This window comes from Ursus americanus, chromosome 31 (genome assembly GCF_024610735.1).
Source record: "Ursus americanus isolate L20-20 chromosome 31, mUrsAme1.1.p, whole genome shotgun sequence".
Classification (NCBI taxonomy): domain Eukaryota; kingdom Metazoa; phylum Chordata; class Mammalia; order Carnivora; family Ursidae; genus Ursus; species Ursus americanus.
Genome location: NC_142157.1, coordinates 34,999,922 through 35,027,747, shown reverse-complemented (window position 1 = coordinate 35,027,747; position 27,826 = coordinate 34,999,922). Strand labels below are relative to the sequence as shown.

The 27,826-nt window shown below is 45.2% G+C and overlaps 1 long non-coding RNA gene across 1 annotated transcript; it reads left to right on the top strand.

Annotated features, from left to right (window-relative positions):
• The first annotated feature begins 21,833 nt into the window (after positions 1 to 21,833).
• Positions 21,834 to 24,296, top strand: LOC148107417 (uncharacterized). Its single transcript, XR_015722482.1, has 3 exons — positions 21,834 to 22,210; positions 22,336 to 22,420; positions 22,525 to 24,296. It is a non-coding gene; the product is annotated as an uncharacterized LOC148107417 (long non-coding RNA).
• Positions 24,297 to 27,826: the final 3,530 nt, after the last annotated feature.

The window sequence follows — 27,826 nt, the reverse complement described above, 5'->3', positions numbered from 1 at the left end:
AGGATGACTTCCTCAGATCTCTTACAATTATTATAGAGATTCCCTGGTTTTGCTCTGGAGGGAAAAGCTTGTAAGATGATGCACATGTCTTTCAAAATCATAATTGCCTTACCATAAAAAGACATTAAAAAGATTGTTATAAATAATAAAAAAAGTAAAGGTAGTATTAATTTCAGTATTAACAATGACAACCAATAGGTGACTACCAAATATATATTTAGCATTTCCTCTGACTAGACACTATGCAAGGTCCTTTACCTAGCATCTAATGTTAAAACAACACAATGAGATGGGTGACATTATTGTTATTTTCTATTTTTATAATTTAGAAAATTAAAGCCCAGAGTTTTAGTTTCACCAAGTCACAAAACCAAAATAACTAGAACATATGAGACCGTAAATTTGTTGAGTACTACTTTTGTTCCTTTAGGGCACATTTGATGTGTTTATAGAGCATAAGCAATGAAGTGTGCACCTGCATACAAATGGTTTGGTACACACTGTGCATCCCACGTGTGTAGAAAATGGTTCAGAACACATTTATACTATCATGGATGAGTCAGAGGGGGCTCCCGTTATTGGAGCTCCAAGTTCCTAATTATAATGGTCTCCTAGATGAAGATTTCCAAGGAATGATAACCAAGAATGCCATTATTTTGGGATATCTATATGATTCATTATTCTGCAAATAATGAATACGTGGTTTCCCCCAAATAATAAGTATAATAACAATGAGTACTAGTAAAAATATTATGATAACATCCTGGACACAGGTTTCTTAAAATTACATTATTTATAAACAGGATCTAAGTTTTCATTAAAAGAAACACACTAAATAAACATTACAGCCTAATTATTGGAACTGTAATAATTTAACAGGAAAAAAAGTTTATATTTCAGTATTTATGGTACTGAGAGAGTATACTCTTTGAGTGTACAGTGACAGTTATTTTTTCCATCACTCAAATGTGCAACTAATTTATGAGAGAAGCCTAGAGACCAAACCCAGCTTATTCAAAACAAACAACTTAATTAGGGGCTAGTAATATTTTACTGTAATTGGCATATAAACACCCCCCTGACAAATGTTGACTTTTATCAGTTTGATCATAAGATAAATTAACTCGTGATTAATGAGGTTAGTACTTCCTGGTGTAATTGAAGGGAAGGGATCTGATTTGCTTACTTCTAAGGAGAAAATTGAGTTCCTTCAGTAACTCAAAATAGATGTTTAGGTGAATCAACAAACTGCTTCCTTATTTGTATTTCAGATGTTCTGCTCTTCAGAGAAGAGAATTTGCAGGAGACCAAATGCTATGAGCAGCCACAGGATACAACTTGGAAGCGTTGCTGTGTGACCTAGAAGAGCCAGTATGTTAGAACAGAGTTCTGTAACTCCAAGGCTGGACAGCTTCGTACCAGGTACCAGGAAGCTACCATAAACAGAGTCTGCATTGTCAGTTTTTTTGACAATTATCGTGAAGCTACCATAATCAGAGCAGTGGATAATGCTGAGAGAATGAGCACATAGACCAGTGGTACAAAACAGAGAGCCCGGAAATGGACCCACACAGTAGAGTTGATTGTCAGCTGGACTCTGACCCTAGCAGAGGAGCAGAGGCAATTCAACAGAGAAAAGATAGTGTTTTTAACAAATGGTGCTAGAATAATATCTATAAGAAAAAACAAAAACAAAACGAGGCATAGACACTTCTTAAAAATTAACTCAAAATAGGGGCGCCTGGGTGGCACAGCAGTTAAGCGTCTGCCTTCGGCTCAGGGCGTGATCCCAGCGTTCTGGGATCGAGCCCCACATCAGGCTCTTCCGCTGGGAGCCTGCTTCTTCCTCCCCCACTCCCCCTGCTTGTGTTCCCTCTCTCGCTGGCTGTCTCTCTCTCTGTCAAATAAATAAAATCTTTAAAAAAAAATTAACTCAAAATAGACCAAAGACCAAAATATGAAATACAAAATTATAAAAGTTTTAAAGGAAAATATAGAAGAAGATTGAAGTGAGTTTGGATCTGGTGGTACATTTTTTAGACATATTACCAAAAACTCAAATCTGTGAAAGAAAATACTGATAATCTGTAAAATTAAAAATGTCAGCATTAAAGAACTCACTATCGGAGAATGGAAAGACAGCAGCAGACTTGGAGAAAATATTTGCAAAGGAAAAATCTGATAAAGGACATATGTTCAAATTATACAGGTAATTAAATTTCAGCTGTAATGCGACAAATAATCTAATTAAAAATAGGCAACAGATCTGATCAGATTCCTTACTAAAGAAGATGTAAATAAATAAACGTATGAAAAGATGCTGAACATTATTTGTCATTAGAGAATACCGAATTTTTTTACATTTTTATTTTAATACCAGTTAGTTAGCAACATTGTTATATTAGTTTCAGGTGTACCATATAGTGATTCAACGCTTCCATACACCACCCTGTGCTTAGGAAATAACCAAATTGAAACAACAGCTGTTTATCTATTAGAAATTTCATTAGATGTTTCTATTGACATATATTAATATATATGGCTAATATCCAAAACACTGACAATGCGGACTCTTGGCGAGGGGGTGGAAGGCTCACTGCTGGTGGGAATGCAAGACGGTGCAGTGACTTTGGCAGAGTGTCTGGCAGTTTCTTATAAAATGAAACACAGTCTTATATGATCCATTACGCATACTTTTAGGGATTTGCCCAGCTTATCTGAAAACTTACATCTACACAAAACCCTGCACATTAATGTTTTTTGAAGCTTTATTCATAATATCCCCAAACAGGAAGCAAACAAAATTCAGTCGGTGAGTTGACTTCAAGCTGTGTTATGTCTATACAATGGATATTATTCAGTGATAAAAAGAAATGAGCTAGCAAGCCATGAAAAGAAAATAATGAATCTTAAATGCCTATTTCTAAGTGAAAGAAGCCAGTCTTTAAAAAGACACATACTGATGTTTCCAATTATATGTCATTCTAAAAGGTGAAACTATAGTGATGGTAAAAGATGCCAGTGTTTGCAGGGGTTCTGAGAAGGGATGGAGGGTTGAATGGGTGAAGCACAAGGTGAAATTGTGGGTGGTGAACTACTTTGCAGGTCACTGTAATGATGAATTCAAGGTAGAGCACTTGACAAAGCTCATAGAACTTCAGAGCAGAAAGGGTGAATCTTAATGAATGCAAATAAAAAATCACTTAGGAAGGGCTGGATGAATGAAGGTAACATAAATTTAGATGAATTACAATGTATGAAACAACTTCGTGTTTGTGAGGGAAATGGATGTGACCTTGGTAGCTTTGGAAAAGCGTGATGTTTGTAAGAACAAAGGCAAAAGGAGCTATGCAGAAACTCTGCACTCTGTTTGACAGAGCTGAAGTCCTTCCCCGTGAGGTCAGGGATTAACAGTTCTGGAAACACTATGCATGCACACTGGGATTGGTGAAGTACATGGATGGGGAAGGGTGGGAGCCAGGTTTCCAGGGTTAGAGTGGGAAGTTACAGGTAAGACATGAAAAGAGGCCAGAATGATCATGTGGCGATGGATGAAAGTTGCAGATATCATTACGAACTCTTGTTTCACTTAGTGTAGATATAGATGTTTATGTATCAAAATGTTTAGATACATGTATATCCCTGGGGTTGTAGAAACCCTCATCTCCCTGCTTTGTCAGCTGAAGGCCTAGAAACAAGAACACCCAGTAGCAATGAGAACCCCAGCTCGCAGATCTTGGTTTCTAATACCATTCTCTACAGAAAGGAACAGGGATCTGAGAAGGAATGGCTCCAATTTGGGGAAGGAAATAGACAAGATGATGACACCAGCCCTTTACCACTGCAATTACCTCCCTAAACACATTGTCCTAGTCTAACCTTGGAAAGACATCAGACAAATTCCAGCAGAGGCCCATTCCACAGAATACCTGGCCAGCACTCCTCAAAACCGTCAAGGTCATCCAAACCAAGGAAAGTCTGAGAAACTTCCATGTCACTTGTAAATGTTGTATGCTGTCCTGGGTGGGAGCCAGGGACAGAAAAAGGAAATTAAGAATAAACAGGAAATTTGAATAAATCACTGACTTTATTGAATAATAATATATTAATTTTTGTTCACTAATTTTGAACGTGTCCCTGCTAACATAGATGTTAACAACGGAGGAACCTGGACGTAGGCTGTGTGAGGACTCCGTGATATAGTCACAGTAATCCTGGAAATACAAAGTTATTCCAAAACAAAATGTTTATTTAAAAACTCATGAATGAAAATAAAAGTAAAGATGGTAGATTGATGTCAGGTGTGACCACAGTTCCGAATGTTTGTGCGCTAGGGATTTGGGAGCATTGACAGAATTTTGAAATTCTTTGTGTGGTTCTTACATTTAAGTTCTCCCTTCTCCTTCAGGTCATCCAAATCTTGAGTGTGGTTGAACCAAGATGCCTCCTGATGCCATAAGCACATCTGGAAATTTTCCTTGTAGTGTCTCCCCACCTTCATCAACCTGAATTTAGAGCTTGTAAACATGGGACCGTACTAAACATAAGAATGAGCTGTGAAACCCTACCTTTTTATTATATTATCCTTAGATTTTTCAAATCACTTATCCAGCTATTTTATTTGTTATGCCTAGATATATTTCGAGTTAATTATATTTTTCTAGTTTTTTCTTTATTTGGAAGAAGGAGAAGTTATCTAAATTAGCTGATTCTCGACAAATCCACTCATTCATTCATTTATTCATTCCCCTTTCACAAACATATTTGTTGAGTTCCTCCGATGTGCTGAACATTGTCTTCAACATCTGGGCAGTACCAGTGAAATTATCATAAAAGACCTGAGCTCTCCGAGAATGGTGCATTATAGGAAGGCAGACGCGTAACGAACGCTGAACATGATGCATGCATCACTTGTAAATGATGTTAGAACATTCGAAGTGTCATGAAAACTTAAACCAGAGCAGAGTTGCAGGATTAGGGATGTAGGGTTGGGAGAAGGAACATCTTCTATATTAAGTAGGATGGTTAACATGGGACTTTTGGAAAGTTGAGACTTGATGAAAGGTTTAACGAAGGGGAGGGGATCAACTACATGGTCCTCTGGAAGGAGAGGTTCCGGGAGCCCAGCTACACAGCCACGGCAGGAGGGAATGGTTTTGGTGTGTTTGAGGAACAGCAAGGAAGCCAGTTAGGCTGGAGCAGAACAGGCAAGGTGGAGAGCTCCGGGAGACGGGCTCAGAGGACAACTGGCTGGGCAAGGTGACCCAGGCAGCCGTTGGTCCATCCTGAAAACTTGGTTCTACTGCAAATAAAATGGGGGCCATTGTAGGACTGCGATTGCTCTGGCTGCTGTCTGGAGAGAACACATGGTCGGGGTGGAAGAAAGGAGCAAGAACATTCAGGAGGAGGCCGATGCGGAAACCCCGCTGACGTACGATGGTGGCGTTTAGATCGGTGACCAGATTCTGGGTTTATGTTTAAGATGAAGCAAAAAAGCCTTTCCCGAAAGATTGAATGTGACAGAAAGAGTTTTGTTTGGGGTGGGGAGGCTCAAGGAATTTAAAGGCTGAACGTGAAGAATCGAGATGTTGAAGATGGTGGGCAGAGCAAGTTGAAAAGACAGGAGGGCTTCGCTTGGGAGCATGTTGATCTGAAACTTCTGTCCAAGTGCAGATGGGAATATTGAGTTTGTAACTGGACGTACAGTCCGGAGTTCTGCACAGAAGCCAGGGCAGGAGGCATAACTCGGGGGACGGCGACACGTATTTAAGGCAGGACTGCGAGGTCGGGCAGGGGAGTGATGGACGGAGTACAGAAGTGTGGGGACCAATGCCTGCAGTCCCTCCTCCAGTGCCCTCCCTGTGAATCCTGCTAGCACCGGGACACTGAGGCAGAAGAGCTCTGTGTAGATCAAGATACTCGTGTCTGCACTGTAACAGATAGAAACAATAAGAAAGGGAAGATTTCACCAGGCTTTCCACTGTAAGTAAACATGGATTTCATTGATTTTGGTAATTTTCCTTCTCCCATGAAATCCTGGCAAGATTCTTCATGGAATATCATCAACGTGTGCTGTCCTTGCAAAATCTAAATTTTCTTCTCCATTAAATTGGAAAATATAAACTAAAATAAATTATTGCTATCAAAGGACCAAGGGATGCGTTTAAAATGTAGTTAATTGTTTAGCTATTACACTGCTTTTATTTTTATTTTTTTTCTGTAGACCTTGTAAAGTTGCCTTATTTTATTTTACTTTTTTAGAGATTTTATTTATTTATTAGAGAGAGAGAGAGCAAACGAGCAGGGGAGTCGGGGCAGAGGGAGAAGCAGGCTCCCTGCTGAGCAGGGAGCCTGATGTGGGACTCCATCCCAGGACCCTGGGATCATGACCTGAGCTGAAGGCAGATGCTTAACTGACTGAGCCCCCCAAGTGCCTGCCGTATTTTATTTTTTAATAAAAATTGTAAAATTTAAAGTGTACAAGGTGAGGACTTGATAAACACTTTTGTGTGTGTGTTGAGCACAGCTGAAATTGTCTTAGAACTTCCAGGATTCGGTGCAGGATTCCTGGCTGCCGTCCTCGTGTTGTGCGTGCGATCCCTGGGCTCGTTCATCATGAGGAGCTGGAACTTGACGCCCGCCTCCCTGTTTCCCGCCTCCCCACCCCTGGTAACCGGCTTTCTCCTCTCTGCTTCCTTGGATTTGACTTTTTAGATTCCACATGTGAGATCATGCTTTTCTTTTTCTTTCTGTGCCTATCTCACTTAGCATGATGTCCTCCGGGCCCATGAAAATGAGAGAATCTCCTTCTTTCTTAAGGCTGAATACTATTTCATTACACATATACCACCGCACGCCAGTCGGAACGGCTATTATTAGGAAAATAACAGGTGTTGGCGAGGATGTGGAGAAACGGGAACCCTCTGACACTGTTGGCGGGAATGCAAACTGGTGCAGCCACTGTGGAAACCAGCATGGAGGGTCCTCGAGAAGTTAAAAACAGAGCTACCCTACGACCCAGCAATCGCACTAGTGGGCATACATCCCAAGGGAATAATCAGGAGCTTGAAGGGCTATCCGTGCTCCCGTGTTCACAGCAGCACCATTCACAGTAGCCAAGACAAAGGAACGACGTAAGTGTCCACACACGAGTGGGTAAAGACATTGCGGTGTGTATACACTGCATTTAAACTAAACTTCCTGAATGGCGAAAAGCCACAGGAGACCAGGAAACCATAAACCTGATTCAGCGCTGCTCATTGCTTCCTCTGAAATCTGCAGCCAAGTGTCTGCACTTGGGAGGGCCTGGCTTGGCCAGGTAATACTCAGTGAGGCTCCTAAAGCCAATTCTGTGTTTGTTTTTAATTTATGTGATGAGTTTACTGTAAAAGGCCTTTGAGTTAGTCCTGCGTCTGTGAAGGCTCCCTGGTGCTGGCCGCCGGCCCAGGAGATGAAGGGGCTTAGCTATTGATCCAGAATACAGCTGGGATAGTTTAAAGCTCCCCGCAGTGCCCTGGGCTGGATCGCCGTCCTGTCTCGCGGTGTATAGATTCACGCTTACACTTGCTCTAACTGGCTACATAGCCTGCTCGGCTTCCTGGCCAGAAGGTTCTAAAAGGCCCCAGTGAACACCCTTCTCTGGGCTCCCGGGAGCCCGGACACCTCACCCGGTTCCGGGGGGTGTGTGTGCAACCACGTGCGGCCGGGCGCTGGGAATGCGTGTCCACCCGCGGTGATGGCCTGTGCTCGCTCTCTCGGGCCCGCTGCGCCTTTGCCTGTCCGCACGCCGCCGTGACTCTGCACCGGGGTCTGCGGGCAGCCCACCCACGCCCTGGCCTCACAGGAATATTTAGAAATACCCGGAGAACCTTCACAGGGTCTTTATAAAAATGAAGTTTGGAAAACTGATTTTTCATTTTAATCAGCCAGCTATCTGTTCTGGTTTAAGAGGGCCTAAATCTCTAAAATAATTCTTTTCTGAGTGTTGTGACACGTGCTTTTTTGTTTTCTTGGTTAATGGGCCGCATTTGTAGGACTCCTGTGATCGCAAGTGTCAGGAGAAGTTTCTTCGTCTTCGAGTAAAAACAGCCTTCATCATGGAGACGCTGGGTCTTCCTGCAGAATGGGGAGACCAGCGAGCAGGTGGACCCAGAACCAGGAAGCAACCCCCTCCTCCCTGCCCCCTGCTCCCCTGCCCCTTCTACCCCTCTCCCTACCTCCCCCTCCCACCCTGCCCAATCCCTGTCTCCCCCTACCCCTCTCCGCGCCTCCCTCCCCCAGCCCGCGCCCCGCCCCCTCCCTGCCCCGGGTGACTGCTGTCTTCTCCCGCATGCCCTGCGGAGCGCTGATTCTCGCCCGGGGAGCAGTGACCACAGGCAGCCGCTGCGGTGTATGCCTCGGAACCGCATGTCGCCACCGTGCGTTTATCCCACGAGGGATCTCTGGATCCCGGCGGAGGCACGGGAGAGGCAGCGAGCGAGCAGCAGGATGCCTGTGGGCATATTGATTGAGTGTCCGGCACGGTGGGAGTAAGATCTCCTTGATCGCAGGCCCAGACCACGGGAGGGGGGGTATGCACAGAAGTGTGTGGGGATCTGACAACGCTCCACGCAGGCTGTGAGCTCCTGCCGCCGCTTCCTGCCGTCCCCTCCCGACCGGGGCTGGGGAAGGAAGCCACGTGGGGCTGGCTGGGCCTGAAGCTGTTTGGACAAGGATCGGCAGGCGCCCCCTCTCCGGCCACTGCCTGAGCAACCAGCAGACACAACCCTTCTGGTTAAACCGTACGTGAAGCCTCTTTGTTTGGGCAGGAGCGCCGGACGCGGGGAGGGCCTCGGGGGGTGTTCACGGACCCAGCTCTTGCCTCCAGCTGTACGATTACTCTCTTCTCCATCCCTCTGAGGCTTGCTCGTCCGGCGAGTCTCCGCAGTCAGAACTTCCCTCGCCCTCCCGGAGGCTCTCGGGGAGCCCGGGACAGCAGCTCTGAGGGCTGTGCTGTGTGTCTGACCTCGGACGGTGGCTGTGGGCGCCGCCGAATTCCCGGTTCGCGCCGCTCGCCCCCCTCCCGACCCCATCACAGAAATGCCGGAGAGGATGATACGGAACATGCCAAGGTCACTTAGAATCAATCCACGTGGCATTAAAAATCAGATCACAAACAGCCATTTTCGAGATGCAGGCATGTTGATGCATCCAGCTATCTTTCTTACTCTAGATTAGTACGAACAGGGGCGAACGCGCGAATCTGTGCGTGTGGATACACAGAGACACACGCTCACCTTGTTAGGTCGGATGCTGTGAATTGTGTCTAAATGGCAAGAATGGAGAGCTATAAGAAAACTGTAAAATCCAGCAAAATGTGACTTAGCTATTGCCGTGGACTGAATATTTGTGCCCGCCCCAAATCCTGTGTTGGAATTGAACCCCCAAGGTGATGGTGTGAGGAGGTGGGGTCTCTGGGAGGTGAGGAGGTCATGAGGGTGGAGCTCCATGATGGGATTAGTGTCCTTCTAAGAGGCCTCTCCCAGCACGTGGGGACACAGCGAGAACACGTCCTCTGTGAGCCTCCCCAGGCCCTGGATCTGCCCGTGCCTGAATCTTGGACTCCAGCCTCCAGGACTGTGAGGAATAAACGTCCCGTGTTCATAAGCCCCCCAGGCAATGGTATTCTGTTACAGCTGCCCAAGCTAAGACGGGTAGATGGCGAAGGAAAAGTCTCGTAACAACAGCAACAGTGCACGACGCCCGTGTGTTCTCGGGAGGGAGTATCTCCGGCATCGGGGAGTCCCTGCTGTCCCGTTCTAGGGAGCATGGGGTAGCACGTCTGTTTTCTTCTTGCTGAATGAGGGTGGGAGCAGAAGTGAAAGTGGTGGACGCTGCCAAAAGGTCTCTCTCCTCCAGGTTCCCAGAGATCCTGCATGCTCCGTGTGTGTCCCCGTCTGTCCTCCCTAAACCACCCCAGACTCCGAGAGGCCTGGATCCTGACTGTAAAGGCCCCCGCTTGGGCTCTTTTGTGGCTACCTCCTTCTACGTGAAGCAAAGTCACTTCTGGGAGCTGGAGCCCTGGTATTTCCTGTCCCGATATCTGAGCAAGTTTGCAGGACATGCAGCATCTTCTTCTCCAGTCCGTTTCCTGGAGGGACACTGAGGTGGCAACAGCCACACTCACAGCCCGGGCTTTGGGGATCAGGGATTACTGTTGGCAGGGCGGGTAGAGGGGGATTGCATGCGTGCTTGAACCTGATGTGAACATACGGGCAAACATGCCTCATGTGATGTTGATCAGATCTAGGGGCAGGGGGAGGGGAGGGGAGACTGGGCTGGGTGGAGAGGCCAGGACCAGGTACTGCAGCCAAGGGCTGGTCCTCCATTCAATACCACATTTTGGCATGGAAATGCAAGAGGTCTGAGAATTTACATTTAAATCTGTTCTTTAAAACGTTATAGTTGTATGTTTGTCAAGGTAGGGGAGTAAGACTACCCTGAACAGTTGGTTATCTTGATTTATAACTTGAAACATTTAGATGTATAGTATATGGACTCTCTTCTTGCCCCAAGCCTTGCAGATATGGTGAAAGATCACAGAGGTAAAGGTTCAGTGGAATCTTCCAAAGGTCCAGGTGATGGGAGAGACAATGCACAACGTACCTGGGCTACTTAGCCCCAGTGTGGGGCGGGTCCTCTGAGCCCGGCCAGCTCCTATTGAATTCTGATGCGAGCCAGGAGGACAAGTCCATCTGGGGGTCATTTATTTCAAGAACCAGAATTCTTTACCCCAATGAGCACAGAATTGGAACATAAAAGGGGAGTGTGCAATAATAAGAAAACTTCTTTAAAATGTTAGCTTGGGGTTATTTTAGCATTACAGGCTAAAGAAACCGAGACCGTGCTGTGCACGGCAGACACGTATGGAAATGCTCCCTCTGACGATGAATACTGGCCGAGTTCCCACTGACCTGGCCAGTATGGGGAAGTCGTCAAAGAATCGAAGTTCTCCGTGCCGTCTCCTGGACTTCAGGAGAAACAGGCCCATCTGCAAGTAGAGAATCCAGAAACCTGAGACCTCACCCAGGGGACACGATGTCTGGGAAGGACCCAGCCCTGCGACCAGACACACTGAGGGTTTGGCAGTGCTCCTCGACCCAGAAGGTTAACGCATGAGGCCCCAGACCCTGACCTGAAGCACATCCAACACCTGTTTTTAGGGGTACATGCTGAGTGTGGTTACTGGCACGTGAAGCGAATCAAATATACAAAATTTTGAAGGGATCGCATTGCCAGAGAAATTAAAAGCCTAGACGAATAACAGTTGACCCTTTTTGAGACTTAAGATAACCCCTTTTGTGCGTTTTGCCCAAGTTGGGCATAATTCCCAATGCCTTCCCAGGATGCAGCCGTGGAGGATAGAGAAGGAAGAGTCATCTTGAAGGGTCCCAGAGGAAAATGGACTGGGTGTGCCTTCCAGAAAGCAGAACCCACGTCTGTCGAGGACTTCACAGTGGGGAAAGCCCACAACCCCTTCCCCATGGATCCCGGTGTCGACTGTTCTCTGCCATTTCTCCGCCTCCTCACTGGGGGGGTTCTGGAGGTCCTGCCCCTGCAGCATCAGTGCTCACGACGCAGAGCTGTTGTTCAGAGCAATGGCTTCTCCTAATCCCCCACCCCCTTCATGTCCCTGTGATGACGAGCAGAGAAGGTGGACGCTGACCCCCAGCCTCATTTGCAGCTGGATGACCACCCATGCAACCTGGCCCAGAGCAATGAGCTAAGTGAACGTCTGATGGCTCTTTCTGGGGAAGCTTTCGATTTGATGCGCAGGGAGATACGGTATGGGTACCATTTCTTCCCATCCCTCCGCTCCCGCTTTACACACGGATCCCATGCTTGGAGCTGCAGCAGCTACTTGGGAAACACCTGGAAAAATCAGTCTGAGATTCAATGTGTCGAACCCGCCACCGAAGTCATTTATCCCAAAGTTATTATGTGAAAACATTAAATATTTTTTAGTTAACTGGTGTCAGATTTTCTGTTACATCCAGCCCCAACACGGCTTACAATACATAGCTCAGCTAGACAGACACGGAGACGTGTACTTTCCCACAGCTCATTGCCCTTCTTGCTCCTAAAACGCAGTCAGATAGCTCCTCCTTCCGCTGAAAACGCATTTAAAGCCAAATCACACCAGCCAAAAAGTAACATAAGCATAAATTCCTATAAAATGGAGTGAATATTTCAGTTCACTAACCGAAGTAATAATATTATACGGCAATAGAGAAAGCATAGAAATAGAGAAAACATTTTTAATCGGTAGGTTAGAAACTGTGCACTCTTCACCAATTAAAAATATGCAGATATACTTTATTTCAACAATTGTACAGAAAAATGAGGTTTTATTAATATTTTGTGTCCCAGTAGTTCACATTTCCACATATAAAATGGCAAAAGACTTGTATTTCCTTTTCTTTTGATGTCATATCGATGCTATTCTGGATCAGACACCTATATTCTCTGAGTACATTAAATTCACAAACAAAGAAGCTTTGACACAAATATTTTAATTCCTACAATTTCACATAACTGGTTCTGTCTTTTCCGGTGCTTTATAAATATTTGAATCCTAAGTGGTCTCTTTTCCCTTGAACGTTGACGTTCCCTCAGAATTTTGATTTTGGACATAATTACATTCCACGATGGACGAATTAATCTAATGAGGGGGTAAGTGTTAAAACACCTTGCAAAATCAGACAAAAGCGGCTGCAGAGCGGAATATGTAAACGTGCGCACGCACGCACGCGCACACACGCACACGCACGCACAACGAACGGATCGGAAAGGACTTGCAGACTTACAGCCTGCTGAAAGCTATTTTAGTTCCCCAAACCATACCTTCTATCGCATAACAAACCTCAACATTAGAATGCCTTTTAGAAACTTGCGCATTATGATATACGGAATGTCCTGGAGGGTTTGCTCCCGGCCACTCTCTCTACATGAAGCAAGGGGTGACAGGTCTACACTGTCCAGGTCCCTCTGGGTCCCTCTCTGAGTAGATGGGGAAGGACTGCCACGCCCACCCGATCTGGGGTTCCCTTAAAACAGGACTAGGAAAGAAACACAGAAACTGTGTTACAAGAACTGTCCATGGTTAAAAACATTAAAATACATGTTTATACAAAGTACGTATAGTTTGACATCCATATGGTAGTTTTAACCTTAGGTCTACATGTTGCAAAGCAATATTGCTTTGATACTTTATAAACAGTTCTCAGGTCTGTTTTGCAGAAGATAACATGTCTTTACAGTTACAGAGGTCTTAAATCTGGCCATTGGAGCTCTCATTTCTTGAATTTCAGGTTGATTCTTTTTGGTGTCTCCCCAACCACCATATAGCTAATCTAAGTTAATTCATTAAAAAAGAAAACTATTTTTTAAATATTTATTTGAGAGAGAAAGAGAGAGAACAGGAGCACGGGGAGAGGGGCAGAGGAAGAGGGAGAAGCAGGTGCCCCACTGAGCAGGGAGCCCAATGCAGGGCTCCATCCCAGGACCCCAGGATCATGACCTGAGCTGAAGGCAGAAGCTTAACCGACTGAGCCCTCCAGGCGCCCCCAAGAAAACTATTTTTAAAAAGCTACTTATTTCTGTTATCTGATCTTCCTCAATTTCGTCTCTGTGGTCTCAGGTGTCCGTCTCCCCTGGCGTGGCAGCATCATGGGGAAACATGGCCTTGCTGGACAAGGCTGGAGCTCTCACATCTAAGGATCTTCTGGCAAAGAGCATCACAAAGAAACTGCTGTGAAATGTCACTGCTCTTGTGAACTCACTGCTTTCAGCTACGAGGAGTGTAACTTGTGAGCTTTTAGCAGGAAGTTCCCTTGACTACTCCCAGCTTGTTCATGCCGTTCCCCGCCTTCCACCCTGGGCTTCCACCAGCCATGGACGCCGGCGTTTCCATGAGATCAAATGTTGCCTTGCGGACGACAGTCTGTCACGCCCAGTGCGGTGGGCCCTGCGTGCGCACACAGAACTTTCTAAAAGGATGCTTATTTTCAGGAGTGTAAATCACAAATTTAAAAAACACGAGTTTCTGACATTGTAGGATCATGTGCTACTTGCTCACCTGCCTGTTTTGAAGAGCAGTGCCCCCAGGGGTCCTGAACAGAGGCGCCAGGTACTAACGAAGACGGGTAAAGAAAACCTCTCATGTTTTCCTGTCTTCCTGTGCGATGTGCCAGAACGCCTCGTCAAGCACGTCATGATGTCAGGGACTTTGTCTGGGCCTCCGTGTTCTTTCTCTTCTCGGTGCTGATGGCTTCGAGATGAAGTAGGTACACGGAAGCATTCATCACAGGAACTATTGCTTTATTCAAAACATTTAAAAAATAAATACAATAAATCAGGTTTTTTTTTCCTTTGCAAGTATTAAATACAGATGTACTGTATGCATATGAAATTTTTGATTAAAATGTCTTTCACCAGTCTGTCTCTTTAATTAAATAAAGCCTGTTTGGTATTAATCAAGGCACAAAGAATTTATACCCGAAATCCAGATTAATTAAAAGCTGGGAGCTCAGAGAACAGACTGTGTATAAAGACAAAAATAAATCAATCCAAACATGATATTTATGAATATGGACTGTTTGTGAGCAAAATATAAATAATTTAGATGGAGTAATATATGTCAGATATGTGATAGGATTATTTTATATTATAGAATGTATTTACATGTAAATTTGAACTCACGTTTTGAATTAAGGTTTCTATTTTTAACATTTATTGTGCGTCACAGAGTGATGATAGCTCCTTCTGGCTATTCCTCTCACAAACCCTGAAGCTTTTAACTACCTGCTCAAAGGCATTGGGAAAGGGAGTCCTACCGTGGAGCCATCACTCTATTTGCTCAGCTTGGTTTAACCTTATTCTGCGTTACATCTATCTCCCCAGATGGAGCCCAGCCTAGCGCCCTATCGAGAGTCACTGGGACCCGGCTCATGCACAGCATGTAAACTCGATGTGTTGAGCTCATTAGTATGTTCACGAAATTAAAAGATCTATTAATCCTTAGCGACTTTTTAAATGGGAATGTAATAAACATATTTGGTCATCTTTAAAACTAAAAATGCATGACTGCCAATTCCCATATGGAAATTTCCAGCTCCTACGCACACATATTTATATAAGGCATCTTCTCTGGTCCTCAGTAAAGCTCCGTCTATGGGAAGACCATATTGGAGCTCAGGTGTGCTGACTATAAACCTAACTCTTGTTCTGCTGCAGCCACACCCTATCCCATATGAATCTTCTGGGGGAGAAGAAAACATGATTTTAATTCAGTGGCTGATCTCAGTGAGGATGGAGTAAGGTCCTTAACTTTTTGGAGTTGTGTTTTACTCAGCAAAAATTCTGGCTGAGAATAAATTCTCAAGAAATGCAGGTCCCCTTCCTCTCCCTCCTCTTGCTCCTTCTTTTCCTTCTCACTTGTTCCCATTTGTTTTCTTCTTTGTATGTCTCTGTCCTGTTTCAGGAGGAGAATAATGACATAGTGAGAATGTATTGTACATTGTATGGTACAGTGTCTTGTACCATGATACAAAGTAATCCTAAAGTGGAAAGGAGCACTGGATAAAGCAGTATTTCTAATCATCTAATAGGATGGTTTATTCAGGAGATTAGGAGTATTCAGTTAGGCAAGATTGGGAGATCCTTGCCAAATTCAATTTTCAAAACTAAATTCCAAGCACAGTAATGAATACCATAAATGTTGTAGAGGAGAATATAAACCAACATTCTGTGTGTCCTGAAAGTCCTTATTAAGCCAGATTCCTTAGAACCCATGATTTTAAGATTTAATCTTAGCAAATAGTCTCAGATCAGTGCACACACACTTTGACACACACATGGACACACACACAGGGACACAGCCGCTTACACATGGACACACACGGGTATACAACAAACATTAAGAAAAGGTGGTGTGTGGAAGAGACCCTGACACGTCCTAAGGTTTAGTTTATATCATCATCATCATGATTTTTATTAAATTTTAAAAGTAGGTGAATAAATTCTTTAAGGCATTTAATTATAGCGTTCAGGTCAACTTAATACTCGTACTACTTTTCAGCATTAGATATTGATGTCCTTCATCTCACTTTCAAAGGAGTTTTAGATTGTTATTTATGTCAAATATTATGGAAACAAAATATAGGAACAGACCAAATTCTAGCTATAATAAAATGTAGCAAAATTAAGAGGATTTGGTAAAATTACATATACATATTTTTTTGTTATGGCATCCTGATTACCAGTTACTCATACTTTTAAAAAATAAGGGACTTAGTGTGCCTGATTCTCTGTTTGAAATGGTATAAATGGTAATAATTGCATGTTCAGATTTAAGGAAAAAAGCAATACCTTTTTAATAGTAAAGCAATACCTTTAAATAGCTTTAAAAGGTGCGGAAGTTCATCGGTGACAGGAGTAAGACCAGTGACTCACCGCAGCGCTGACTTGTGAAGTCCGTCGTGTGCACACCCAACAGGCAGCTGGAGAACGGGGAGCGCTCCAGCCGCACCTGGAACGAGGCTCTGGGGTAGGTCGTCACGGGCAGCTTAGGTGCCGAGCAGGCAGCGGTGGTGTTATCTTCACGGTGACGGGTCACAATATTAGCACGTTCTTAAATGATAGGGAATCGGTTGGTGGTCACCTCAGACCCACCTCGGGAAACAATTTCAGTTTTGCTTATGATTTCCAGTGGCATAAACCACAAATGACCCAGGTCAAGTTAGTCTTGCAAAATAAGCTAAATTAAACTTTGTGTGACTAAACTTGTTTGTCTGCTCAAGGAATTCTGGAAGCTGGCCTCGGTGTGTTTTGAGTTTTAAAAAGGATATGCAAATTCCCATTGCAAAGCCACCACCAAAATGATGAAATTGCTTTTCTCCTAAAAGTAATGGGGAACCCTGGTGAATCCATGCTTTCAATTTAATCCTTGATCAGTGACAAGTACCAGAAATAATTGGTGTGAGGTTTGCAACATTTATAAGTGAAAGATGTCTTTTTAGCAGAAAAAGGAAGTTTCTATGCTTTGTTCACATATGGAAAATGAGGTTCATTCATTTGTAGATATGAATCTGTAGAAGGATTTTTGGGCTCCTGCCAGTTATTCATTCCTCATTTCACTGAATTCGTATGTTTCAGGCTCTCCTCGGTCTAGAGATGCAGTGGTGAAAGGGATGTATTTCCTATTTGTCTTCTTGCGGGCAAGACTCAGCACCAACATCTGAAAACAGAACAAAAGAAAAACAATTGTCTAGAGCCAGAAAGTGATGATGGGGAGGAAGGAAATTAAAGAAATAGTGGTGAGTGAGAAGTTTGTGCTTTCAAATGACGTAATCCTGGAAGGCTTCCCAGAAGAGGCAGCCCTTCAACATGAAACCATGAAGTAAACATAGAAATATTCTCAGTTTCTCTTGGTCCCGAGGTCTTTAACTTTCCTGATTTTTCCCATGAACACTTTCTCCCCCCCCTTTTTTTTTAACTTTCTCAATACTGTGTCCTCTTCACTTTTCCTATAAAATATGGATTTAAGAGAACTAATTTTAGTAGGTTGCCCATGAGTTGCTATAATCTAGTATGGACACTGTGGTTTTAAAGATCTCTAGAGCAGCCGCACATTTCTTGTTTTCCACTAACAACCATGCAGTTGTGGGTGCCTGCACACAGCCGTGCACACACGCGCTCACACGCACCCTCGTGCACACCCACACACACCCACGCACACAGTTTCTAATGTCACCAGTCCTTCCTTTCTGGAACAGGATAAAGCAGGAGCCGAAGTACTGCTGCGCATCTGGAAAAACCGCAGGGTCTAAGAAAACTACTTCTGGAAGATTTCTGTTTTACGGAATCAAAGCTGTAAAGAATTACAAGTTTGTAATTAATCAGTTTGGTCTTATTTAACTCTGCTGTTTCTTCCCCCGGGTTCACGCCGACTATTTCTTTAACTAATAGAACCTGGGATGTTATTGAGCACGTTTTGTTGAGCAAAACACCTTATTTCAAGGAATGTCCCTTGCCCTGGCAAGGAACCCAATTCCTGAGCTGCAGAAAAAGACTGGTCGATACCACGCTTTCCTGTCTCTCCCTTCGAAGGACTCTCTCAATTGAGAAAATATTGAAATGTGAGCAGCAGATATGGTGGAGAGTATTTTTAATTCAACCCCATTGCTTCCCATGTCATCGTTCCCTCGGATAATGAATGCCAGCCCTCACAGCTGGGGAGACAATGGGTGCCATTCCTCGCTGCTCTTCCAAAGCAAATTGGCCTGTTCCAAACCCTAATCAAAGACGAGACACTAAAACTCGTTTATCTCTAGAGACTGGATCAGGGATGCAAAAAGTTCCTAAAATATAAAAAGGGCTTCTTCTGACTGTTCAACTTGCTTTTGTAACTTTTCCTTCTCTCCCTTTAGAAACCATGGTAGATGGTGGCATGTTGAGATTACAAGCCTCTCGTTCCCAACATCGTGGGCCGAGGAAAGTTCTGGACTCTTGGCACACACATTTGCAGGTTATATGGAATTCAGGTCTCCCACCTCAATGGCGCTCGTTTGTTTTGACGTCTGCATGGACCAGCTGGTAATGGTTGGTTTGTTTTCTACCACTTGTGCTTTTGTACTGGGCTTGTGAATAAGGATGGATGGAAAGCAGGTGTGGCGGCTTTGAGCAGTGGTTGGTACAGAACCGCCTCAGGCCACTGTTTGGGTTGTTCCACGTGTCCATTGTCCCACTTGCAGCTGTCAGTAACAGCTACGTGAGTAACGCAGGCTCTGCTCACAAGTCTAAATTAATTGTGGAAAGCATCCAGATCTGGCCATTTAAAGCAAAAATGTTAATAATGAAAACGGAGTTCATAATAGCTGAACCGGAGAGAAGTTTAAAAAAAAATTCCAATTCTTTGCAGGAATCTCAAGGATGTGATTTTACATTCGTAGGTCGACTACTCACTGGTAAATTTAAAAATCTGAAATTGTCACCTCTTTTTGCAGTAAATTGAGACTAAAATACAATCAACATTAAAAATTCATTTTAGAACATTCTTCTTAACATGTTTTCTTTAATTGTTTTATATAATTCAATTTAGCAACTGCAGCAGTGGGGTAATGAGGTCCTTAATGATCACAGATGTGATGTACGATTCTAAGTCAGTGCAAATCAGTAAACTGAGAATACTGCCAACTGAAAATTCCAATAGGAAACTTCTGACTGCTGCACACGATATGGGAAAAAGAGGAGGGGTCATCGGCTTGGGGCTTTTGAACATTTTGATTATCCAGATATTTTTATCTCATGTTTGAAAAATCACAAAAGATAATTGCTTGTTTCGGGTGAAAGGGGGTATAGCTTGAAGTCCTGGTGTTGTTGCCTGGTCTTTTCATGGAGTATTTAAAAAATGGAGTTTTGAGAGGCCACTTTGTAGAGATTAGCCCATGGCTTCATTGCACACTGAACCGAGGGCGAGCTTGGTTTATTCCAGTACAGTCTGGCCACAATTATGTTTTTGCCAAGTTGCTACCTGCATTTGGACATAAGACCACGTGAATTGTCAGCATGACCTTGAAGGGACTAAATATTCCTTCACTGGTGGGAGTTTTAGAAGTGAAGTCCCTTGACCAGCACAACCTGTATTAATCAAAGGCTGCAACAATTGCTTATCCACCCCTGGGAAATACCAGAGATGTGGGGTCATGGCAGGTCAGCAAGGTGGCGAGCTTTGGCTGTGACATACGCATGCAGAAGGGTACTTGTAGAATCTCGACACCCAGGGGTGGGCTGAGCAGAGCACTCTGACCACGGCATGGTCCCCCTGACTACTCAGGTACTTGCACTTCCGCGAGCAGGGCTGTTCTCCACTACAGGCTACTGTAACGGGCAATTTCTAATACTTACAAAGCAATGTCAGGGTGATATATTTGCTGCCAATATTATTCTCATATTCAGAGAGTTTCTTAAAAAGTACTGCATGCATAATTGCTATGTTTGAACTTCCTGACGTCGATATTATCTTTCAAATTATTCTCCCACACACTTTCACTTTTAAAATCGTAATTGTGGGGGGAAAGTTATTTTGTTTAGCAGGAAAAAAATCAAAGTAGAAGTGTTCTTTTTTATGAAGGAGATTGTGTGCTGTGTTATTAGTACCCCGAAACTGTGGCACTTTGAGGAGTTTGCAGACATTCTAGGGCGGCATCCGTGCAAGGGCACAAGCGTTCGTGAGGTGTGGAAGATTCAGGCTTCGGAGGTGCCCACGCCTGGGTGAGGGCCAGCTGTCGGCTCCTTCCTGTGTGACTTTGAAAACTGTCTTAGCTCCTCTGAGTCACTGCTTTCATATCTGTAAAGGTAAAATATGTATCAACTTCGATGATGCTGTTTTAGAAATGTTTGACGCAAAGTCAACGTAGACGGAACGGTTACCTTGTGGTTGGGAAACACACGCATTTCAAACGTCCCTCATCCAATGCTCACAAAACCCATGAGTCAGATCGTATGCTTCTTTCCCATTTCGCAGGTGAGTATATAGGAAGGGAGGTTGACAGAGAGTCAGCATGTGCCCCTTCGCAGAGCCTGTCCTTCGGTGCCTGGCCCTGCCCGGCTCCCATGCCTGCTCCCAGCCACGCTGACAAGTGCAGGCCACCTCACGCCGTGTTCCAGTAACTGTCGTGTGTTTTAGGAAGCACATGATGCAGTGTTTACTACTTTTGTTGGAAATGGCCATGTCTTACCTCTGTTTCTGTGGAATTCGTGCATCCAAAGAACGAGATTATGCTGTTTACCACCAAATTGTACAGTACTGCCATCACACCAGCTTGTCAACAAAAACAAAACAAAGAACAAACAAGCAGATTAGGAATGAAAAGTTTTATACACTTCTCACAAGGTACCCTTTGGTACCTTCTAGGAAAGCTGCAGAGGGGTACCAGGTGCTGGAATCTGCAAGTCACTAACAACCAGGATTAAACAGCACTATTAGGAATAGTTGAGTAAGTTTAAGTGCCTACCAGAAAGCCCTGGTTTTAATCTGACATCGTATGAACGGTATTTACCCCTATTCTCCCGTAATTAAACGTCCTCAGTTCAGGAGGGGACATTAAACGTGCAGATACTTCCCCGTTCAGGCGAATGTCACGAGCCCCCCTGAATTCCAGGCACCCCGCTTTCCGAGGAGACGGGGGAACTCCCTCATACCCACGTTTTTGGGGGAGGGCCCTGGGTCACACCTGACTTTACGTGGATCACACCAGCCATGTTCCTCATTGATTTTTAAAATTTCAGTTTGGGGGCGCCTGGGTGGCACAGCGGTTAAGCCTCTGCCTTCGGCTCAGGGCGTGATCCCGGCGTTATGGGATCGAGCCCCACATCAGGCTCCTCGGCTATGAGCCTGCTTCTTCCTCTCCCACTCCCCCTGCTTGTGTTCCCTCTCTCGCTGGCTGTCTCTATCTCTGTCAAATAAATAAAATAAAATCTTTAAAAAAAAATTTTCAGTTTGGGCTATTCTCATGAAAATGGGTGTCGGAGAGTGGAATTTGCTGAGGGTTTTGAGAGATGCAGCTTTCTTTTAATCAAGACTGCCTCAGACCCTGATGACGTCTGTTCTGGAACTGCGCGGGTGCTGCTGGAGGGCATGTCTGTGCCCTCCTCCCCCGCTCGGGGTGGAAGTGGTAACCCCCGGCAGGTGCTGGCGCCGCAGGTGGGCCGTGGCGGAGATGGGGCGGGGGCGGAGCTCTGCGGTGCTTATAAATAATGAGCCGGCTCGCGCAGCGGTGCCCACGTGAGGACGGAAGAGAACGTGCGGGGGAGGACGCCGCGACGACGCCTCTTCGGGAGCTGGAAGCAGCCCTGACCCGGCTCCTCCGCGCCGCGCCGTGGGCCTCGCTCCTGCCTCTCTGGCCGCCGCGAGGACCCGAGGTCAGAGTCTGTGGCCTGGAAGCCTGGCCTGGGTCGGACCAGCAGGTGTTGACCTCAGGCTCGGCCTGGAGCTGGTAGGTCCCCTGGCTCCTACACCGACCGCGTCTGCTCTCGTCGGGCCGGAGGACCTGCTGCAGGGGGCAGAGGCGCTGCAAGCTTGGAGGGCTGGCTGCTAGGGAGAGGCCGTGCGGAGGTCCTCCAGCTCCCTCGGCCTTCCTGGAAGCTTCCCCACTCTCCTGCTCTCCGGAAGGTAATTTCCGGCCGGTCCCTGGATACCCATAGTGGAGCCCTTCGTGTACCCCCCCTCCCGAGAATTGCATTGGGACCCCTCGCAGGGCCCTCGGGTCCCCAACACGTAATCTTCTTTCTCTACAGGTGAAAACCGTCAGAAAAGCCACCAGGAGGTGAGCACATAAGCTCCCCTAGTCCCAGTACTCCCACCTATGCATTCGCCTTCTAGGTGAGTGAGCGCTTTCCTTCCTTCTCACCGGTTGACTGCTGCCTTGGCGGTCTCAACCCGAATAGTCTCTGAAGCAGCCCCGCGTACCCCCTTTTCCTTCTCAGGAAATGGCAAGAACACGCTTGCTGCTGTTCAGCTATCTAGGCTGGCGCCCCCCAGGTCCTGAACCGCGGCTGCCCGGGGATACTGAGGCAGACACTCCGGTGATCCCACCGCTCGCAGCCCCCCGCTGCACCAGCCTCCCTAAGCCCCTAAGCGTTGTACTGTCACCCGGGGCCCCTCGCACCAATTACCCCTGGGTCTACTTCCAGGGAGCGTTTCTAGAAGCACTTGTGCGTACCCTCTCCCCTCCCACCACTACTCCATTCCTCCCACTCAGTTAACGGAGAGCCTCAGGCCGGAGCTCCCTGGGACTGACCCCAGCTGGAGCGTCTGAACCACGCGGATGCCGACTCCGGGGCCCAGGTGAAGGGAGTCCGGGTCATTAGGGCACCCGCAGGTGATTCCAGTAGGGGCCGATGCTGAAAACGAGGGGCCCACCTGAGCTCAGGACCCTGTTGACCCGGTGCCCCTCCCCCATTTACATTTCCAGGCTCTGGCCCCCGGTGTTTCTTACTAGAAACTTACAGAAACCCTATAAACTCATTCTGTCGATTTATCCTCTTCCCCTAGAACGTAAACGCCAATTTCGGCCGGAACGTTCTCAAAGTTCCATGCAGAGTTTAGGAAGAGGTGTAGGGACTTACGGGATCTTGTAACCGCTTCACAATGGATTACTCTAGCATTACTCTAGCAAGCCTCGGAGCAGAACGCCTGGCAATCCCAGGGTCTGAGAGTCTGTGTGCAGACTGGCGGAAGGGGACCTCGGGGTAGATGAAGGCCCCGGGCTCCACAGCCTGGGGCGTTAGTGTTCTGCTTACTTTAACAACTCTAACATACCTAGTTTCGGACTTCGTGAGAGTAGGGCAAGGGGAACTAGAGCCCTTCTCAAATTCAGTGTCTCCTCTCACTGGTCCATCTCCACCGGGTGTGTGTGTGTGGGGGGGGGGGGTGTCTCTTAAGGCCAAATACCAAGCACAGGTGCCGGAAAGTACTACCCCCACCCGCAACCCCATTGTCTCCGCTTAATCTTGTCTGAGCTGAGATTTTCATGAACACAATGACCAACACAAAGTTATCCACTTAGAACTTCACAGTTCCCACTCCATTCTTACTAGCCTCCGTGGTCGAGCTTCTAGAAAGGACTTCCCGGTTAAGGATCCAGGGGGTCGGCTTGTGTCTACTGTGCCGGACGCTTGGAAGAGCAAAGATTTGTGGAGTATTCTTAACTCATGTGGCTATTCCACACTCAAGGAAGGAGGGAGTATTGAGTTTGGAAAGAAATGAAGGGGAGAACGTTGACAAATATGACCTCAGCCAGGTGATCAAGTTCTACACGAACAGTGACAGATCATGGTGACCACGTGTCCCCTTGTGATGGAAAGGGCACTTTCTTTAGTCCTCCATAAGTCTTTAATGCGGTCTGAGACCTCCAAGTCCATGTGATGAATGACTGTTTACCATGTCTCTGAGCAGCACTCAAAACTGCCTCAGTCACCCACCCCAGAAAGTGGGGAACTTCACCCCCCAAGAGCAGCTTCAGGAGACAGGACTCCGAAGTGTAATGTGTCCTTCGTGAGATCCTGGAGGGGGAGGAATCGACACAGGAAACGATGTTAGTAAATTTATCCATATTCATGTCCTACTTGTGACCAATGTACTGTAATATAACGTCTTCAGTAACTAGTTGTAGACCATGTGAGAGCTGTTTTTTTTTTTTTTAATCAACTTCTGAAACTTAACATTGGGTCATGTTATTCATAAACCATAGACCCATTCTATCAAACTAATCTATATCCATGATAAAGTTTACTGGATGCACTGGGGTCACTAAGCCACGCATCACCGGAGGGAGTATGTGCCTTTCTTACACAGATTTTCAGATAAAATCCTAACAAAGTCAAGATGGAAGCAACATACTTGGTTTCTCTGCCTGAGCTGGGGGAGGGGGGAGGACAGTAAATTCTCGGCAGGGGTAACCGACCCTCCAAGAACACTCTTCTGTGCTTTCAGTCTCAAACGCTAAATGCCTCCAAGGAGTGAAAACCGAACACATGGGCATACAGCTAGAAGATGAAGGATATCGACACTAACCCAGAGCAGGATGGGTCTTCACGATGACCCCCTCCCGATGCCGGTAAAGTATAGTCAATTACTTCTGTAATTGCTCCCCCGCTAATGCCGATGTCCTAATGGGATCAAAACTATTACACTTCTCTTTCGTCTGTTCTTACATCTTATGAGGTGGGGGGTAGGAGGTATTAGTTAGCCATAAGAAACTCACTGCAAATTAAAAGATCTTGATAATGGAAGAACAGATCCCCCTAAACTTAAGCTGTTGTGATTTGCTCTAGCCAACTTAGAAAGGATCGAAGGAAGGAGAGTCTGGTGGTTCAGATCCTGTCTGGAAGGCAGTGCTCCCTCTTCTACCACATCAGATCACCATTGTTTTGGCAGAATGATGAAAATTAAGAGTCCACTCTTTCAAGGTCAGAACTGTAGGATACGCTCTTGGGTGGAAGAGCAGGGTAGCACGGGCCATGCTCGTAGATGTGGGGCTCCAATTTAGTGACGGGTGTGTTGAGCGGGCTCTCTTTACCAATTCCATGTGCGATGGTGTTAACGACATAAAACATCTCTTTAGGAGGTACTTAAAAATTGGCAAACTAAGAATATATCTAGTCTTTCTGGTCAAGATGAGTTTCTTTTCATGTTGTGTTCAAGGGAGATTCAACTTCATGCTTTCAGTCGATCTTAAAGTACTACCATTTACAAATACCTACATAATCCAGTAGGCGCCAGGGTAATGTTTTGGTTGATTTTGCCTGGCTCCACGACCAGTTTTGAATGCTGCTTGCAAACCAGAATGTGGGAAGGGCGGGGAAGATTGGCTGTCGTCTCACATTTCTTTCTGTAAAATGCTAATTAAAGCATTGGGTCAGATCTTGCAATGTCAGAGATGTGCCGTTTCTTTCCTTGGAAACAATGTGCGGCCGGCTGCCACGTAAGTACAAGTCTGACAGCTGCCAGCAAAGGGCAGGAAAACCACATGCTGACAAGATTCCCACTTGCTGAGTATTAGGAAGACTCCGTGCCCTTCCTTGATAGCAGCTGATCTCCTGCAACAGTCCGATGCTGCTCAGACGACATCCTACCGTTCGGTGCATGACCAGTATCTTAAACATCCTGGTGAGCTCGTTGACTAAGTGGGGGTTGGGGAGGGACTTTTTTTTTTTTTTTTTTGAAAGTAGGAACATAATCTACATTTATGTTTTCCTCGGGTAAAACCTGAATTTCCCACAAATGTCCTATTGGATTTTTTTTTTTTCTTCTAAGTCTCCTGGAATGTATAGCTTGTCCTAGTATCGCGATTATGTATTGATACTGGTTTTGGTTTGGTTTGGTTTTTGGTTTTTTTTTTTTTTTTTTTTTTTTTTTTTTTTTTTTGGAGTGATAATTTATAGGACCTTTTCCCCTTCAAATTGTTTTCTAACACCTTGAAGATGGGAATTTTCATTGATAGGTAAACTAGTTGCCTTTATATGTTCAGAATTCAAAGCAACAGCACCATCAAACTTAAAAAAAATTTTTTTCACCACAAACCTGGAGGTTTTTTTTTTTTTTTTTTTTTTTTTTTTTTACAAACCTGGAGTGTGTGTGGGGGGGGGTTTGTTTTTATTACAAACCTGGAGTTTTGTTTTTTTTTTTTTTTTTGCAAACTTAAAATATTTACAAGAAATTGGTCTCCCCTGTGATCAGTATAAATTCTCAAGGTGTAATATTCCCCTTGTTCAAATGAATTTAGAGAACGAGGTTTTAGTAACTTGTCATTTAGCAAATACTGATTGACCACACATTAGGGGTAATCTTATACTTTGAACACAGGATTTGTCTGCACTGGCACTGAGTCGTCTACGCTCTGTTCCAACAGTCCTGTTGCTGGTATCTTGCATGGGCATTTAGAGAGGTTTTGTTGATAGAATAAGTGAAGTCTGGAAAAATACCACAGAACTGAACTATGGGTTCCACCATTCTCACTGGGAAGTAATCCTGGCTGTGTTCGCCTGGGGTCATGAATGGTCACAGTTTCAAATCGCTTTCCTAATTTTCTCATTAGCCTGTGTCTCTTGACACCTTATAAGTTTTCTTGGTTTTGTTTTGCTTAAAGTAGGAGTATTGATTTTACTTGCAGGGCATGGGTATGCTCTTCTTCAAATAGAACGCATAGGACAACATAAGCGTGTGGGGAAGGGGTGCCTGGGTGGCACAGTTGGTTAAGTATCCAGCTCTTGATTTTAGCTCAGGGGTCATGAGATTGAGCCCCACATCCGGCTCTGCACTGGGTGTGGAGTCTTAGGATTTTTCTCTTCCTTTCCCTCTGGCACTCCCCATGCTCTTTAAAAAAAAAAAAAAAAATACCAGTGTCCTCAAATCCGTGTGTGTGTGTGTGTGTGTGTGTGTGTGTGTATACACACTCGTACGTACCTGTGGTCTTGGCCTGTGCATATGCCCTTCTACACCTTTCAAAGGAGGAGACCTAAAACTTAACATTAATGCCTCATCCCATTGAATTGTTGAAAATCCTTTATTACAGATATACACAATCACATTTTCCTGTGGCCCCCCTTCTGAGGTATAACTGACCTGCCACAGGTGTGTATGTGTATGACACGATCAGTGTCTACATTAAGTAAAAATCTGTCTTGTTAAAGTCCATCCCCATATGCAGTTTTACGAACATTTTCTGGTGATCAGGACTTCTCAGGTCTATTCTCCGCGACTTTCACACATTCAGTACAGTACACAAGTACTCGATCCTGCTCTACGTTCTCTCTCCACGACTTAGCCTGGACGTTTGGACCTTGGGCTGCCCTTGACCTTTCTCCCGCCCTCCACTTCTGGTGACCACCAGTGTGCTCTGTATATAGGAGCTTGTTTTTAACCCAAGTTAGATCCTGTAACTGTCTTATCCTGACTTCATGCCCTCAAGGTCCATCCATGTCCATGGCAAATGGCAAGATTCCCTTTATTGTTGAAAAATAGTGTGTTACAGTGATGAACACTTCTACCCGTTTATCCATCAGTGGACACACAGGCTGTTTCTAGACCTTGGTTACTAGAAATCTGCGGTGAACGTGGGGGTGCATATCTTTTCGTATTTGTGCTTTTTCAGATACCCAGAAGTTAAAGTGTTGGAAATGATGTGTTTTTTGTTTTTGTGTGTGTGTTTTTTTTTTTTTTTTTTTTTTTTTTTTGAGGAACCTCCATACTATTTTTCGTAGTGGCTGCACCAGTTTACATTTCCAC